This window comes from Bufo bufo, chromosome 5 (assembly GCF_905171765.1).
Source record: "Bufo bufo chromosome 5, aBufBuf1.1, whole genome shotgun sequence".
Taxonomy (NCBI): Eukaryota; Metazoa; Chordata; class Amphibia; order Anura; family Bufonidae; genus Bufo; species Bufo bufo.
Window position 1 is genome coordinate 476,473,501 of NC_053393.1, and position 15,973 is coordinate 476,489,473.

Below are 15,973 nucleotides of genomic sequence, written 5' to 3' on the forward strand. Positions count from 1 at the left end.
AACACCAATGGAAGTGGCCAAGTACCTCATTACAGCACGGCTTAAATGTGGAGAGGATAAATAATGACAGATTTATATCTGAACTGGTAGGAATTTTGGAAAGGGTGGACAAGCTCTATTAATGTTTGTTCCAACTGTTGATCAAAATAAATGTGATGTGTCTTGGAAATGTAATTGCTACAGGACAGACTTTGGCAACCTGAGGCCTGATGCTGCCAGAGGTTGCTGAAACCTTTAGTATAATGTAGTATACATGCCACCATTTCTGAAGACCTCTTTAGGAACACATTAACATCATGACTTTACCCTTTTCTAGAGCCCTGCATGTGTATTCTTAAAAATCTCTGCCTGATAAAGGGAGCAATTCTAATGGGGCTGTCTTGCCAGAAATCTTTTTTTTTTTTCCATCAAGATCAAAATAGCATAATAAAGCAAGTGATACTCACCTCTCTAATCCTCTCCACTCCTGTTCTGATGCTTCCCGGGTCCCACTGGTCTGTACTTCCTATTTCCTCTCGACATACAGGAAATTAATGCTTAACCAGTGATGATCTTCCCCAGAGAGTGATACTTGGTTTAGATCAAGATGTGGTCTTTCAAAGAAGTTACCCTGCAACTAACTTATATGTGTACATACGTATGTTCTAGCGTCTATTGAGTTTCAGAGAGAGTGTGTTGAGTTTCTGCTCGTGCCACCATGACAAGGCGTGGGTTATAAGTGAGAGTGTGCCTTACTGCCTTTGCAAAAGAAACCTCTACTTTATTGTACAAGAAAGAGCAGTTGTTCGAACATTGCTTTCAACAACCCTTTTCTCAGTTACTAAACAGTCACACTCACAGATGTAAATAATACATTGGATATTTTCTAAAACTTCTGTTTAACTTGTTTAAATTGAGTGATTCAAAGTTTGTACAGTAATACAGTATGTCATTACATATGTATTTATGTCGCTATTTGAACAATCAGGGTAATTAGAACCTTTAGTACTCATTGTCTAGTTCCATATTAATGCTAGGTTTCCTGCGTGTGGAGTCTGGTAAACACTGCTGTTAATTATCTTCCCCTGGGAATATATTATTTTACATTCATAATGATTTATTAATACATAATAGGAAATTATTAGTGTGCATTCCGTTTGGTAAACACCTCCCCCAAAGCAGAATTTATGCTATCAAGATTCCATAATTGGAAATGAGACATGCCACAGGGTCATTCCATACAGTGTGCAGCTTTATCCATTTTTGGAACATAATTTGGAATTAAAACAGGTAAAAAAAAATCATTAAAAACAGAATTTGTGTAAACAGAATTAGTGTTTTTACACAGTAAAAAGCAGAGATTTTGATATAACCAATAAAGGTTGCAGCCATTTATTTTCCATTTGGTCTCCGCATTTCAAAAGTCATAGCTTTTGTATTTTTTTCGGTCGCCATATAGGGCAAGTAGTATTTTTTTATGGCACCATTTTTGGGTACATTCAATTAATTAATTAATTATTACAAATGTTGGTGGTGACAGTTTAAAAAAACACAATTCTACCACTGTTTTTATAGTTTCATTGTTTTATAGTGTTCATTGTGCCATAATTTTATATGATTTTGTTACGTTTTACTAGTTTAAAAAAACGAAAATGCTTTTCTGTTAAACAAAGATTACTTTGTGTCACCATATACTGCCGTCCATAACTTTTTATTTAATTGCCAATGGAGTTATGTGAAGGTTAAATTTTTGTAGGGTGAGCTATAGTTTTTATTGATATCATTTGGGATATTTTGTACCTTTCCTAAAGACAACAAATTTGGCAATGGAGATTTTTTTTATAGTCTTCACTGTACAAGTTAAATAATCAGATATTTTAATAGATTACGTTATAGCTTTTTCAGTCTCCTAAGGAGACCTGGATATGAAATCTTTTGATCACTTATATTGTGCACTGTAATACTCCTGTATTACTGCGCACAGTCATTCTGACAGGTAGACAAATATATATTGCCAGGGGCGAAACGATCACTGTCTCAGAGGGTGTGACTGCGACTGGGCCAGGCGAGTGGAGGGGGCCCGCTGCACTCACATGTAACTGAGACCGGCATCTATCAGGCCCCAGCACTGACCTACTGGTAGTATTCGCAAACTTGGCCATTGGCCGGAGTCATATGTGAATACTACTAGTAGGGCAGTTGTGGGTCCTGATAAATGCTGGACCGACCACATGTGATGCTGCTGTGATTTGCTCTCTGAAAGAGCCCAGTATGAAGTACAGTGACAGTGCCAGGCTCCGTCACATATGAGTGAAAATTAATGGGAGCACTATAGGAAGATTACTGGGGGCAGTGAAATAAAGGCCTGTGACAGGACTGGAACATTGGAATTTTCTAGGCGTGAGAAATGCATCATGACAGGGCTAAAAGTTTGCTATGACATAGGTGAATAATGCACTCTTTGCACTGGAATCTTCTGGAGTACTGTGACCCCCTTCATTTGTATGTATTGGAACCCTCATCAAGGTCACGCCACTGAGATCTAAACACCTTCGACAGTACTGTTTTCCGTCCTGCATAACCGAAACCAGACGGATTAGTTATGCTTGCCTATAGACTTCCATTATGACGGATCAAAACGGAATGCCTCTTAAAGATTTCTGTTTTGCATTCCATCTATGAGTTCCATTATATTCTGTTATAAAAGGAACCAATATTGGAATAACCTAATGTAAGTGCAAACCCAGCCTTACTGTTCTAGTACATTGATATCACAATAGCTTTTGTCTGTATTCCTAGGCTGTGTTCTATTGTAATGATGATATCAAAGTGTTTGCCTGTGTTCTCAGAATACATTCTATTGTGTTGATGTCACAATTATTTGATTATTCTTCATTACTTAGATGTCATGGTGTCACAATTCTATTTACATTTGTTTCTATACTGAATTTATTCTGATGGTATCACAATATATTAGTCTTAATTCTTACGCTGTGTTCTATGTCACTAATGTCACAGTTGTCTATGTTTTTATTCATAGCTTGTCTTTTATATTAATATTGTGACAATAATCCCTTTTGTGCAAGACTAAGTTCTATGATGATGATATCACAAAGAACTTGTGTTCTACTTCAAAAATGTCACAATAGTGTTTGCATGAATTTGAAGGTTGTTTTCCATTGTACCTGTCTCACAGTAGCCTGCATCTCTATATAATAGCTGTTTTCTTATTGTTATCATTTAACAATAGTATTTTTCTTTATTTTTAGGCTGTATTTTTCTATAATGATATAACAGTAATGGCTGTCATTATGTTTATGCCTTGCTTTATATCGATAATGACAAATAGTCTGTGTCTTTATTCTAAATTGTGCTCTACTATTAATTGATTTTTCATAAACTGTGTTCCTTTGTCAAAATGTCACAGCAGTGGTTGCTTTTATTTATAGGCTGTGTTTCACTATGATGATGTCGCATTAGCCTGTATCTTTATTGAAAAGCTTTTTTTATGATGTCACATTCTGCATACAATTTGCTTATGATTTGTATGTTAGTAAGTGCTGTATTTACACCAGACACTAAGAGGGGATTTATCATTAGGGCAATATTCAAAGTGAGTTTTGATTGAGTGGAAATGCTGCACCAGTTTTTTATGCTGTCTCCTACTGAATTAAGTTTGCAACTTTCTGTGTCATTTTTTAATGATAAAAACTGTAGTGAAACATTGAGGACCATACTCACTTTCCCACTCACTTTTCAAAACTGGTGTGAGTGGTGTAAAAATGTAAAAAGTAAAAAAAAAATGTTGGTGTATCTAACTCCCCATTTTGCAACTTTTTGAAGCGAGAATTCTGGTGTTCAAGGCATTATAAACTATCCCCCAAATATTCTTGAATGCATTGCCTTATAAAATCTCATTTGAGAAGATCCAAGTATGTCTATCAGCATTTTTGACAGATTACAAGTGTTTTACTTAGCGCGCAAGATTGTAAGTTCATAACAGAACAGAATACAGGAGAGGCTCAAAGGTGAAAAGAATAGGATAAATAAAACAAGGTATTTGCAAAGGTACTGAACTTTTTTGGAAGATTACATCATTACCTTATGTAATCTGCATCCCTGTTGGAGTTTTTTTTGCTGTCAGTGCAAACAAAAAGTTGCCACTCTCTCTACTACTGGAAGAATACACAAGAGCACTTTATGAAATATGCCTCTCAGCCCGACTCTTGTTACTCTGTAAGGACTAATGCAATAGTGAGAGTGTACAGCATATTTTAATAATTCCTGAAGCCTTAGTTCATTTAAAATAATCCATGGTATCAAGTCACTGCAAATTAAAAGGATTAGAGCAGTGTAGTAATTATTTCATTAATAGATTATTAAATTAGCACTTTCCAGACACCTCATCAGCTGCTTGAATACTAATTGTTCACAAAACCCAGTAAAAGACGAAAATTAAAACGCTTGTCGGTAATGCACCGGTTCATGTGATTGTCAATACTTAATGAATGTGTTTATGATAACCCAAGGTTTTATACAAAGCAGGTCCCAGCGGTAATATGTAATATACAGCAGGATGTCACAGACTATTTTTTGTAGCATTTGTCTGACTTGCACCCGGCATAAGCTAATACAAAATTTACATTTTCCCACTTGTTTTTTGTTGTAGAATACACAACACCTATTTTAGCTGAATCCAGATGACAAGCTATGGACAATTAAGAGTATGCCTCCATTAAACTTCCATAGACTTTAATGTAGAGACTTGCTCTCTCTTTCTTCTTCTCCTTTTCTGGTCATCAGCAGCCACTTTGTCCTAGAACTCTGCCTCTAAGATTCCCAGTGGCAGTCTTGGAGGTGGGACCCTGATCTGCCAAACATTTATAACATATCCCTTACTTATCCTAGTCTTATTCTATTTACCTTTACCATTACATCATTATATAGACTTGTGTTTGGTGAGGGTTTTATTTGGAATGCTGTGCACATTTTTTTGTATTTATTATTATTTAATGTTAATTATTATCATCATTTTGGTGCACATTGCATTCTTATTATATTTATCATCTACAGTTAAAACCAGAAGTTTACATACACTATATAAAAAGACACATATGCATGTTATTCTCAATATGAACTCGGAATAAATCTTTCCTTTTTTTAGTCAATTAGGATTACCATAATTATTATTATTTGCCAAATGCCAGAATAATGAGAGAGAGAGAGAATGTTTTAAGGCATTTTTATTACTTCCTGCAAAGTCAAAAGTTTACATACATTTCATTAATATTTGGTACCATTGCCCTTAAACTGCATGACTTGGGTCAAACGTTTTGGATATCCTTCCACAAGCTTTTTGACAATAGTTGGTCGGAATTTGGGCCCATTCCTCCTGACAGAACTGGCGTAACTGAGCTTTGTTTGTTGGTCGCCTTGCTCGCACCTGCCTTTTTAGCTTTGCCCATACATTTTCAATAGGATTGAGATCAGGGCTTTGTGATGGCCACTCCAAAACATTGACTTTGTTATGCTTAGGCCACTTTGTAATCAGTTTAGCAGTATGCTTCGGGTCATTGTCCATTTGGAAGACCCATTTCCGCCCAAGCTTTAACTTCTTGGCTGATGTATTGAGATATTGCTTCAGTATTTCCACATAATCTTCTTTCCTCATGATGCCATCTATGATGCCACCAGTCCCTCCTGCAGCAAAACAACCCCACAACATGATGCTGCCACCCCAGTGTTTTACAGTTGGGATGGTCTTCTTAGGCTTCCAAGCTTCTTCCTTTTTCCTCCAAACGTAACGATGGTCATTATGGCCAAAAAGTTCAATTTTAGTTTCGTCAGACCACATAACATGTCTCCAAAAATGTAGGTGTTTGTTCCTGTGTGCATTTGCAAACATTAATCTGGCTTTTTAATGCTTCTTTTGGAGTAATGGCTTCTTCCTGGCAGCGTGGCCTTTCAGCCCATGTTGATACAGTACTCGTTTCACTGTGGATATTGACACAATCTTACCAGCTTCCGCCATCATCTTCACAAGGTTTTTTTACTTTTGTTCTTGGGTTGATATGCACATGTCGGACCAAAGCACGTTCATCTATGGGACACAGAACCCGTCTCCTTCCTGAGTGGTATGATGGCTGGACATTCCCATCTTGTTTGTACTTACGTATAATTGTTTGTACAGATAAACGAGGCACCTTCAGGTATCTTGAAATTGCACCCAAGGTTGAGCCAGACTTGCGCAAGTCCACAATTCTCTTCCTGATGTCTTGACTGATTTCTTTAGACTTTCCCATGATTCTACACAAAGAAGCAGTTTGTTTCAGCTGTGCATTTAAATACATCCACAGGTGTGTCTCTAATTAACCCAGATGCTGCCAGCAAACCTAACAAAAGCTTCTAAACACATGACATCATCATATGGACAGTCCAGAATTGTTTAAAGGCATAGTAATCTTAGTGTATGTAAACTTTTGACACTGCAGAAAGTAATAAAAATGCCTTAACCTCTTCAGGACACATGACGTACTAGTACATCATGTGCATTTCCGATCACCGCCACCTTGGGTCAATGCGCGGGGGGTCCCGTGACCCCCCCGTGTCGGCGATCGCCGCAAACCCCAGGTCAATTCAGACCTGCTGTTTGCGGCTTTTTTTGTTGCAACGTCGGCGGTGCCATCAGGGGACCCGATGGCATGAAAGGCAGCGCGATGCCTAAGGAAGGCATCACGCTGCCTTCCGGTGATAAGCCTGTGAGATCCAGCCCCCTGGATCTCACAGGCAGGAAGCTGTATGAGTAATACATACTGTATTACTCATACAGCCAATGCATTCCAATACAGAAGTATTAGAATGCATTGTAAAGGATTAGACCCCCAAAAGTTGAAGTCCCAAAGTGGGACAAAAAATAAAGTGAAAACAAAACTTTAAAAAGAAAGTTTTCCCCCCAAAAAATTAAAAGTTTCAAGTAAAAATAAACAAAAACGTCATTTTCCGCAAATAAAGTAAAAAAAAAGGTAAAAAATAGGGGGGGGGAGTAGACATATTAGGTATCGCCGCATCCGTATAGACCGGCTTTCTAAACATATCACATGACCTAACCACTCAGATGAGCACCGTAAAAAAATAAAAATAAAAACGGTGTAAAAAAAGCTATTTTTTGTCACCTTACATCACAAAAAGTGTAATAGTGCCAATCAAACCGTCATCTCATCCCGTAAAAATCATACCCTACCCAAGATAATCGCCCAAAAACAAAAAAAAACTATGGCTCTCAGACTATGGAAACACTAAAACATGATTTTTTTTGTTTCGAAAAAATGAAATCATTGTGTAAAACTTACATAAATAAAAAATTATACATATTAGGTATTGCCGCGTCTGTGACAACCTAGTCTATAAAAATACCACATGATCAAACCTGTCAGATGAATGTTGTAAATAACAAAAAAAAAAAAACTGTGCCAAAACAGCTATTTCTTGTTACCTTGCCTCACAAAAAGTGTAATATAAAGCAACCAAAAATCATATCCACCCTAAAATAGTACCAACAAAACTGCCACCCTATCCTGTAGTTTCTAAAATGGGGTCACTTTTTGGGAGTTTGGCATTCCTTTCCTTCTGCGCCCTGCCGTGTGCCCGTACAGCGTTTTACGACCCCATATGGGGTGTTTCGTAAACTACAGAATCAGAGCCATAAATGTTGAGTTTTGTTTGGCTGTTAACCCTTGCTTTGTAACTGGAAAAAAAATATTAAAATGGAAAATCTGCCAAAAAAGTGAAATTGTTAAATTGTATCTCTATTTTCCATTAATTCTTGTGGAACACCTAAAGGGTTAGCAAAGTTTGTAAAATCAGTTTTGAATACCTTGAAGGGTATAGTTTCTAGAATGGGGTCATTTTTGGGTGGTTTCTATTATGTAAGCCTCACAAAGTGACTTCAGACCTGAACTGGTCTTTGAAAAGTGGGTTTTTGAAAATTTCTGAAAAATTTCAAGATTTGCTTCTAAACTTCTAATCCTTGTAACATCCCCAAAAAATAAAATGTCATTCCCAAAATGATCCAAACCTGAAGTAGACATATGGGGAATGTAAAGTAATAACTATTTTTGTAGGTATTACTATGTATTATAGAAGTAGAGAAATTGAAACTTAGAAATTTGCTAATCTTTTCAAATTTTTTGTCTCCATTTTACCAGTGTCATGAAGTACAATATGTGACGAAAAAACAATCTCTGAATGGCCTGGATAAGTCAAAGCGTTTTAAAGTTATCACCACTTAAAGTGACACTGGTCAGATTTGCAAAAAATGGCCTGGTCCTGAAGGTGAAATGTGGCCGTGTACTAACAATTCTGGAGCATCTATTCTTATTGCTCTATGTTGTGCCATTCCTTTATTATTTGCACTAGAATTTATGAATGAATTGCTATTAGCCTTCAGTAAGGGTACAGAGGGGAGGTAACCAGTTGGGGGGGGGTGTACCTGCACAGTCTGAAAATGGCAGCACTGATTGGATAGAGTCAGTCTGTGCAGGTACACCCACCCCCCCAATTGGTTGCCTCCCCTCTGTACCCTTACTGAATGCTAATAGCAATTCATTCATAACTTATAGTGCAAATAATACAGGAATGGCACAACATAGAGCCATAAGAATAGATGCTCCAGTATTGTTATGACATGGGGAATGCATGAAGCTATTAAAACAGGAATCAGGAGTGGTGAGAGGTCCTCTTTAAAACATTCTCTCTCTCATTATTCTGGCATTTGGCAAATAATAATAATTATGGTAATCCTAATTGACCAAAAAACAGGAAAGGTGTATTCTGATTTAATGTCAGATATTGAGAAAAATATGCATATGTGTCTTTTTATATAGTGTACCACTGCACTCCCTTAGGTATGCAAGTTAAAAATCTTTTATTGTAAATTCTCCATTTAATCAAATGTAGGCATAGAATAACATAAGATCACACATTACTTTCAGTTGTGACGTTTCGGTCCTGGAATCAGACCTTGGTCACAGAGTCACTACAGGAAAATACAAAAAAAAAAACAATCACGAGTACATGAAAAAAATTATATGTGGGTTAAAGGGGAATACATATATAAGCAAAATATTGTTTAGTAAGGAAGGGTGCAAATATGCTATGATAAGCATTATGGGTAAAGTACTAGTAAGATGAGGCCAGGGGGCTGTAATGTAAACCTATGGTGGATACAGGTAACTATAGATGCGGGTCTACATATGTAATCCCACATGCAACCCCAGGAGTGAAATTCAGGATAAAGTAATGTGGCATGGAATGATCTATTAAAAAGGGCTAAAGTTAAAGAAGATGAAAATCAAAGAAATATAACTGCTGTGGAGCACCCCACTGTCGGCTTGTGCCCAAGGGGGAGATGGAAGAGGAGAGGAGGAGAGCCTCAGAGAACAGCATACTGGCACTGTGGGGTGGGTGCACATAGCGCTGATGTGTGCAAGGAGACCGGCGTCTTAGGAGTCTCAGTGCGGATACGTTCCTAGCTAGATCGGATAAGAACTTGTGAAATATCGCAAGATCCCGTGGGATCACTCCACAAAGCAGGTACAATGAAGTGTGGCATAGGGGAGGTGTGTCTGTTAAGTGTTGGGTGTACTGGTATTTTTTTTAAATGTGTAGGGTGTTTGCACTTTGTTTTTGGCATGATTTATTTAGTCTGTGTTGTGCTATGAATAGTGAAATGTGTTTGATTTCATTACATATACTACCATATATTTTGGTCATTTGACTTCAGAGTGTTTTCTGAATTGCTTGTTGCCAGTCTAAAGTTATACACTGTCTACTGTATGCTGGGGAGAGGATGATAAGTAATGGTCAGTCCATATTTCTTAACCAAATCTTATATAAGGGGTTTATCTTGTTCACAGGGTCTATAACGTCTAGAGGTATATTCATCGGACCAGCAGTTCTATAAGTGACAGCATCTAATCCTGTATCATAGGAGTACACAAAGGGAAGGTGTCAGCACTTAGGCTTGATAATAAATTGATATGATACCTATAAAAATTGCATATGGAACAATACATTGTTTATAATGCTAATGTGTAATGGTGCTATGAACTAGCTGAGACTTCTACGTATAAAAAGTCTTTGGAATAGAAGAGAAACTGCCTTGTGTCGCCATATAAGCTCTTTCTGTAATAGTGGTAATAAAACAGTGATATATATGTTCAAAATCTTAGTGTATTGTTTCTTAGAGCAATTTTCTCCTGAAGTTTTAATCATTCCTGCTATCATTTTCTGGCAAGAAATTGCACAGTCTTTAAGAGCAACTCCAAAGCAGACAACAATCAGTGAGAATAGAGCCGAGAAGGTGCTTGTGTTACTGATGGAGACCAACTAGTCTCTTGAGACAGCTGGGAACCAGTAACATCGTATTTATATTTCAGAAAGTACAGATGCTGGTAATTACACATCACTAATGATTTTAGCTATGCTCTTAAGCAGTGCTGAAAGTTTATACAATGCAGGACACAAGATTCATCAGTCATACTAGTTGCGCTATCCCATGCATCCTAATCAGAGTGCCAAGATTAAGATGACCTTACTTTTCATCTGTCATAACTTCAATGCAAAATGTAAAGGGGTTGTCCAAATAAAAAATAAGTTGCAAAACTAGGGAGGTTGTTAAACAATTAAAACTCACTGTTCCAAACCTCCTTAGCTCCAGCGCTTCTCTTTCTATCCTCCTGGCTGCTGGAGCCATCAAGTCATGTTCTTGGCTCCAGTGATGACATCCTGTATACCACACATGACCACTGCTTCAGTGGTATATAAAGCACAAGACTACTGTGGCCAGTGATTGCCTCCGTTGGTCACATGAGGTGCACCGACACATTACCACTGCAGTTATCTTAACATAGTCCAGTGAAATGATTGGAACAGCGGCACTCGAGGGGAGCGGATTATACACATGGAGCAAAATATTTTTTTTTGTTTTATTACACTTAACCACATGGGATGAGGCTTTAAAAGGACTATGTGACATCACAGGGGCTGGATAACTGCTGATTGGCTGTCTGCACTGCATTATGGGTGATCTCACGTTCCTGGGCTTCTTACTTTCACATGTAGCTGAATTTTAGGAAAAAATCAAATAATTACCACAAAGCACGAGGAAATTTGGATTTGTTGCGAATTGAATTTTTCTTGCATTGCTTAACACTAATTATAATCAGTGATAAACACTTCACCCAGAAAAGGTAAAGCGGAGAGATCAACCAACAAACCATCCACCTTGCCTCCTCCAGGCCATCAGCAGGAACTTATTAGTTCCATCTTGGCGATGAACTTATCATCAAGAATTTAATTTTTCTTGCATATGGTGCCCATTTATATAATGATATTTTTTCTATTTCAATTTTTTCTATTTGGATAATGTCATTTTTTATTCATCCTGCCAAAACCAGAAAAAGTAAAGTGGAGAGATCAACCTAATAGTTCCAGCTTGGTGATGAACTTACCATCAAGAGCTTTTTTCTTGCATATGGTATCCATTTATATAATGAGATTTTTCTGTTTGGATAATATAATTTTTTATTTATCTCGCCAACACCAAGAATTGTCTGTAGAGAAATACTAAGGAAATTTACAAATACTTATTGATAAATGATTGATAAATTTTTTTAAGCGTATCATTTTCCAAAATACACCTTATGTTATATTCCGTGTTTTTGGAAAATCCAAATTTTGAAGCACCTAGAGTCTTTAGGCCACAGTCATTTAATATGACAAATTGATAGAATAACTATATCATTCAATACTCTGATCTTCTAGTTATTGCAGTTGGAGGCCAGTTATATGACTTCATCAAGAAGTAAGTGGATGCAAGTGGCGTCCTCTGATTTGAACGAAGCATCTCTGTATTGATTTTTCGCAGCAATCTGTATAATGAGCCCACAGTGAGTTTCACCGTTGGCAATATGGAATTGCTTTTTAATATTTTATTCTGTCGCACTGTTTTTATTTATAATTTTTCCATCTTCTCCAGGGATCAGCCAGGCATTGCTCTGTTTAATACATTTAGTCATTAGTGCTTTTTGTTTGGTCTCTTATGCTTGGAATTTCCTCCCCTGGTAACTCAATTAACATGGCAGACATTATTTGCACCATCTGTGGTGTTATACTTTCTGATGAGGTTACACATGGAACCAGTTGTAAGTAATATCAATGAGGCACTGTATGTAGATTAAAACTCCTAACGAGGGAAACAAAACTTAATAGGGCTGAATAAGAAAGCCTGTTTTATTGGTGCTGCTGCAAATACTAGAAGCCTAGGGAGTATAATAGAATCCAGTGAAAATAGCTGACACACGCACGCTGAACACCGTGAACAACCACTGTGAGGACTGTAATGCCTAGGATGTGTGGTTGCCACTAGGGATGAGCGAATGGACTTCGGATGAAACATCCAAAGTTGATCCGCATAAAACTTTGTTCTAATATTGTACGGAGAAGGAGCTTCGTACAGTATTAGAATGTATTAGCTCCAATGAGCCGAAGTTATTGATCACAAAGTCTCTCGTGCAATAACTTAATTAATTAATTTGTGCTGTAAAAAAACATTTCCCGAACTGGGGTTCCGTTCCAAGTGGTGCCTTGGTACCGAACCAGAGTTCGGGAAATGTTTTTTTACAGTACGAATTAATTTCTGAAGTTATCACCTGAAGTCTTGCGAGACTTCACAAAGTAATAACTTTGGCTCATCGGTGCCAATACATTCTAATACTGTACAGAGTTCCTGTACGGAGCTCGGAGCTCCTGCTCCGTACAGTATTAGAACAAAGTTTTATGCGAATCGACTTTCGATGTTTCATCCGAAGTCAATTCGCTCATTCCTAGTTGTCACCGTTAAAATGTTGAGCCAAATAAGAAGTTATTGGGATGAGGTTTTCGCTACCCTACAAAGGGAGAGTTCAATGAATTATAACCCGGGAATTTTGGTAGTGATCTTTGGAGATTATGGGTCAGATGTGGAAGTCCCGCCCCAGGTTAGACGGATTTGGATGCGGGGATTGATGGTCGCTAAAGCTATATTGATAAAGTATTGGGGCTCTGTCTCCCCGCCCTCAATAAGGGAGTGGGGTTCATACCTCCAAAAAATTAGGGTATATGAGGACATTGAAAGGAAACGGAGAGCCGCACGCAGAACTGCATAGCTATAATTAATACTGATACTATTCTATACAACAATGAATGGAGTGGACGGCAGCCAATGGGGGGGGGGGGGTTGATATAGTTATTATTATATATTATCTTGAGGGTGTTATTAGGATGTTGTGTAGAACTTTTCTTGTAAGGATGTCTATGATTGCCATGCTGGACACTCCTCTGTGATTAATATTGTTTTTATGTATTAATACTATGATCTGGAAAATAAAAATATATATTTATATAAAAAAAAAATGTTGAGCCAAAGTTGGAAATGGCTGAAAAGAATATTAAAAGACCATACAGAAGAGAACAACTTGCATATTATTATGAGTTCCAACGAAGTGGAATTCGATCCGAACTTCAGGATAAATTCGATTCGCCTTGTGCTTTTCCTTTGTGGTAACGAATAGCATTAACCTGAAATAGTGTAAAAACAAACAAAAAAAAAAATCATATTTACCTCCTCCATTTGCTCGCGATGGGCCGTCCACCACCATTTTGATTGAAGATCTCGGCCGAAATCCCGCGCGTGGTGACGTATGACGATGTCGTACAATGTTGTGAGATTTCGCGCCAGATCTTTAAGCAATATGGTGAGCAAATACGGCCTGTTGTGAGCAAATGGAGGCAGTAAGTATGATTTCCTTTTTTTTCTGTTACTTTTACACTGTTTTTACACTCAGGTGCTATGATCATGTATTACCGCGGCATCTGAGGGGAACAATGATGGGGGCCGGGGCTATCGCTGCCCCCTGTCATTGCACCCGCTACTTACATAAATTCGCTCATTTCTAATTATTATAACTCATTTTTTCATCTTACAAAGCACGTCATAGTATGTGTGATGAGTAGTAGCTACACGTTTTAAAGCATCAAACCAAACTGTTATTATATATCTCGCCTGTATGTATTACCAACCTTCTGACATTCTGAATCATATTTCAGCATGCCAGCTTTAGTGGAAAATTGCTGATATCATTGCTATTCCTTCCAAACACAATGTTTGAAGCTAATGATACCATTCATGCTTAGGAGCCCACTCACATTTTATTTAACATTGTCTGAGACCTAAAAACATCCTTTTATTGATATTCACATAGCATTACATTGCAATGAATTTTATTTTTCAGCCTCCAGCTTCTTTTGTTCCTGGAAGACAAGGTCTAAAAGCACAGATGGCAAGACTTGTAGTTATTCGCCCCTAGGGCTAAATCACACGATCAGTACTGCATCTTCCTGCATTTGGACCACAAGGCGCAGATAATTACCTGAAGGAGGCAGAGAGCTTTCCGCATTAAGGGTCCATTCACACGTCCGTTGTTTCTTTCCTGATCTGTTCCGTTTTTTGCGGAACAGATCTGGACCAGATCTTGACCCATTCATTTTCAAAAAAAATGAAAAAAAACGGACAGCTCAATGTCTGATTTTTTTTCGGGACCCATTGAAAATTAGTGGGTCCAGATCTGGTCCAGATCTGTTCCGCAAAAAACGGAACAGATCAGGAAAGAAACAACGGACGTGTGAATGGACCCTAACAGTGTTACATGCAGTGCGCATGCAGGGGACGGGCAGAGTGGGAAGTCACTTAAGGGAAGTTTTAGCCAATAGCTGCAGAGCACTGAGTGATGCCAAAGAAGGGAAGTCATTTTTTCTGTGCAGTTCAGTACCATGCAGCTACTTATACAGTATTCGCCTCCTAATGTTAAAAAGCCCAAGTGTACAGAGCAACTTAGAAATCAGGGATTAAATTAATGGTCTTGGTATGTTACATGACCCTAGAAAGTGTTTTTTTTTACTATTTCAGATGTCACTTTAGGAACCATTTAGACGCACACTTATCATCCTCTGTAAACCAGAAAACTTCCATCAAAAAGTTGTAGTGCACGCAATGGCTACACAAATGTTATGACTTTTTGGGGGTTTAGAGCCCTGCTTGCCATTTTTCCAAAATGTTTATAATATATGCTAGGAAACTGGCATGGTTTATGGTAGAAATCTACACAAGCTACATTTTTGTCTTTTTATTTGGATGACTAACTCATAGATACTTAAAGGACATCTGTCAGCTCTCTCTGCAACTGCCCTGCACTCTGCTTCTTGATTGACAGGGCCAGGCAGTGTAAATGTGATCATGCCCTTTGGTGCAGTTTTCAACCCCTTTCCACTCTGGAGATATCTTGGAGGAGTCAGTGCAGTCATTGATGCTGTGTGGCTCACTGAGGTGAGTCATGTGGAGACACTTACTGTAGACATGCAAGAACTGTAGACACAAACATGATAGGATATTTTCAGTTAAAGGCTATGGACATCTTTAGAGCCACTTTTGTTATTAATTGACATGTGCAGTATTATAGGTTAAAAACATTTTTATAACAGATTTTCATTTACATTTTAGTAGTATTTGGCTAATGCAGCTATATTTCACAAATCAGTCATAATGACCTCTCCTGGAGGAACTAAGCTGATTTATGCCCAGATTAAAGATCAGTTCTTTCAGGAGGGGTTCAGAGAGGGGGTGTCAGATAGCCAGTCTGGTGACCATTTTAGATGCCTTAAAGTCATTAAAAAATTGTTTTAAAGGTGTACTTTTCCTTTAATTTTTAAAAAGTATGGTATAAAAAGAATGGCACAGATCAGCTTTCACATCTCACACAAAAAAAAAAAAAAAAAACAGAGGGGTTGTCCAGGATTTTAAGAAAAATATTTCAAGGGGTTGTCTCACTTCAGCAAAAGGCATTTATCATGTAGAGAAAGTTAATACAAGGCGATTACTAATGTATTGTGATTGTCCATA

The 15,973-nt window shown here is 37.7% G+C and overlaps 1 protein-coding gene across 1 annotated transcript in view; it reads left to right on the forward strand.

Moving 5' to 3' along the window:
• Positions 1-15,973, forward strand: part of DPP6 (dipeptidyl peptidase like 6) — a 1,686,142-nt gene that overhangs the window by 162,780 nt on the left and 1,507,389 nt on the right. The gene's annotated exons all lie outside the window — the stretch shown is intronic.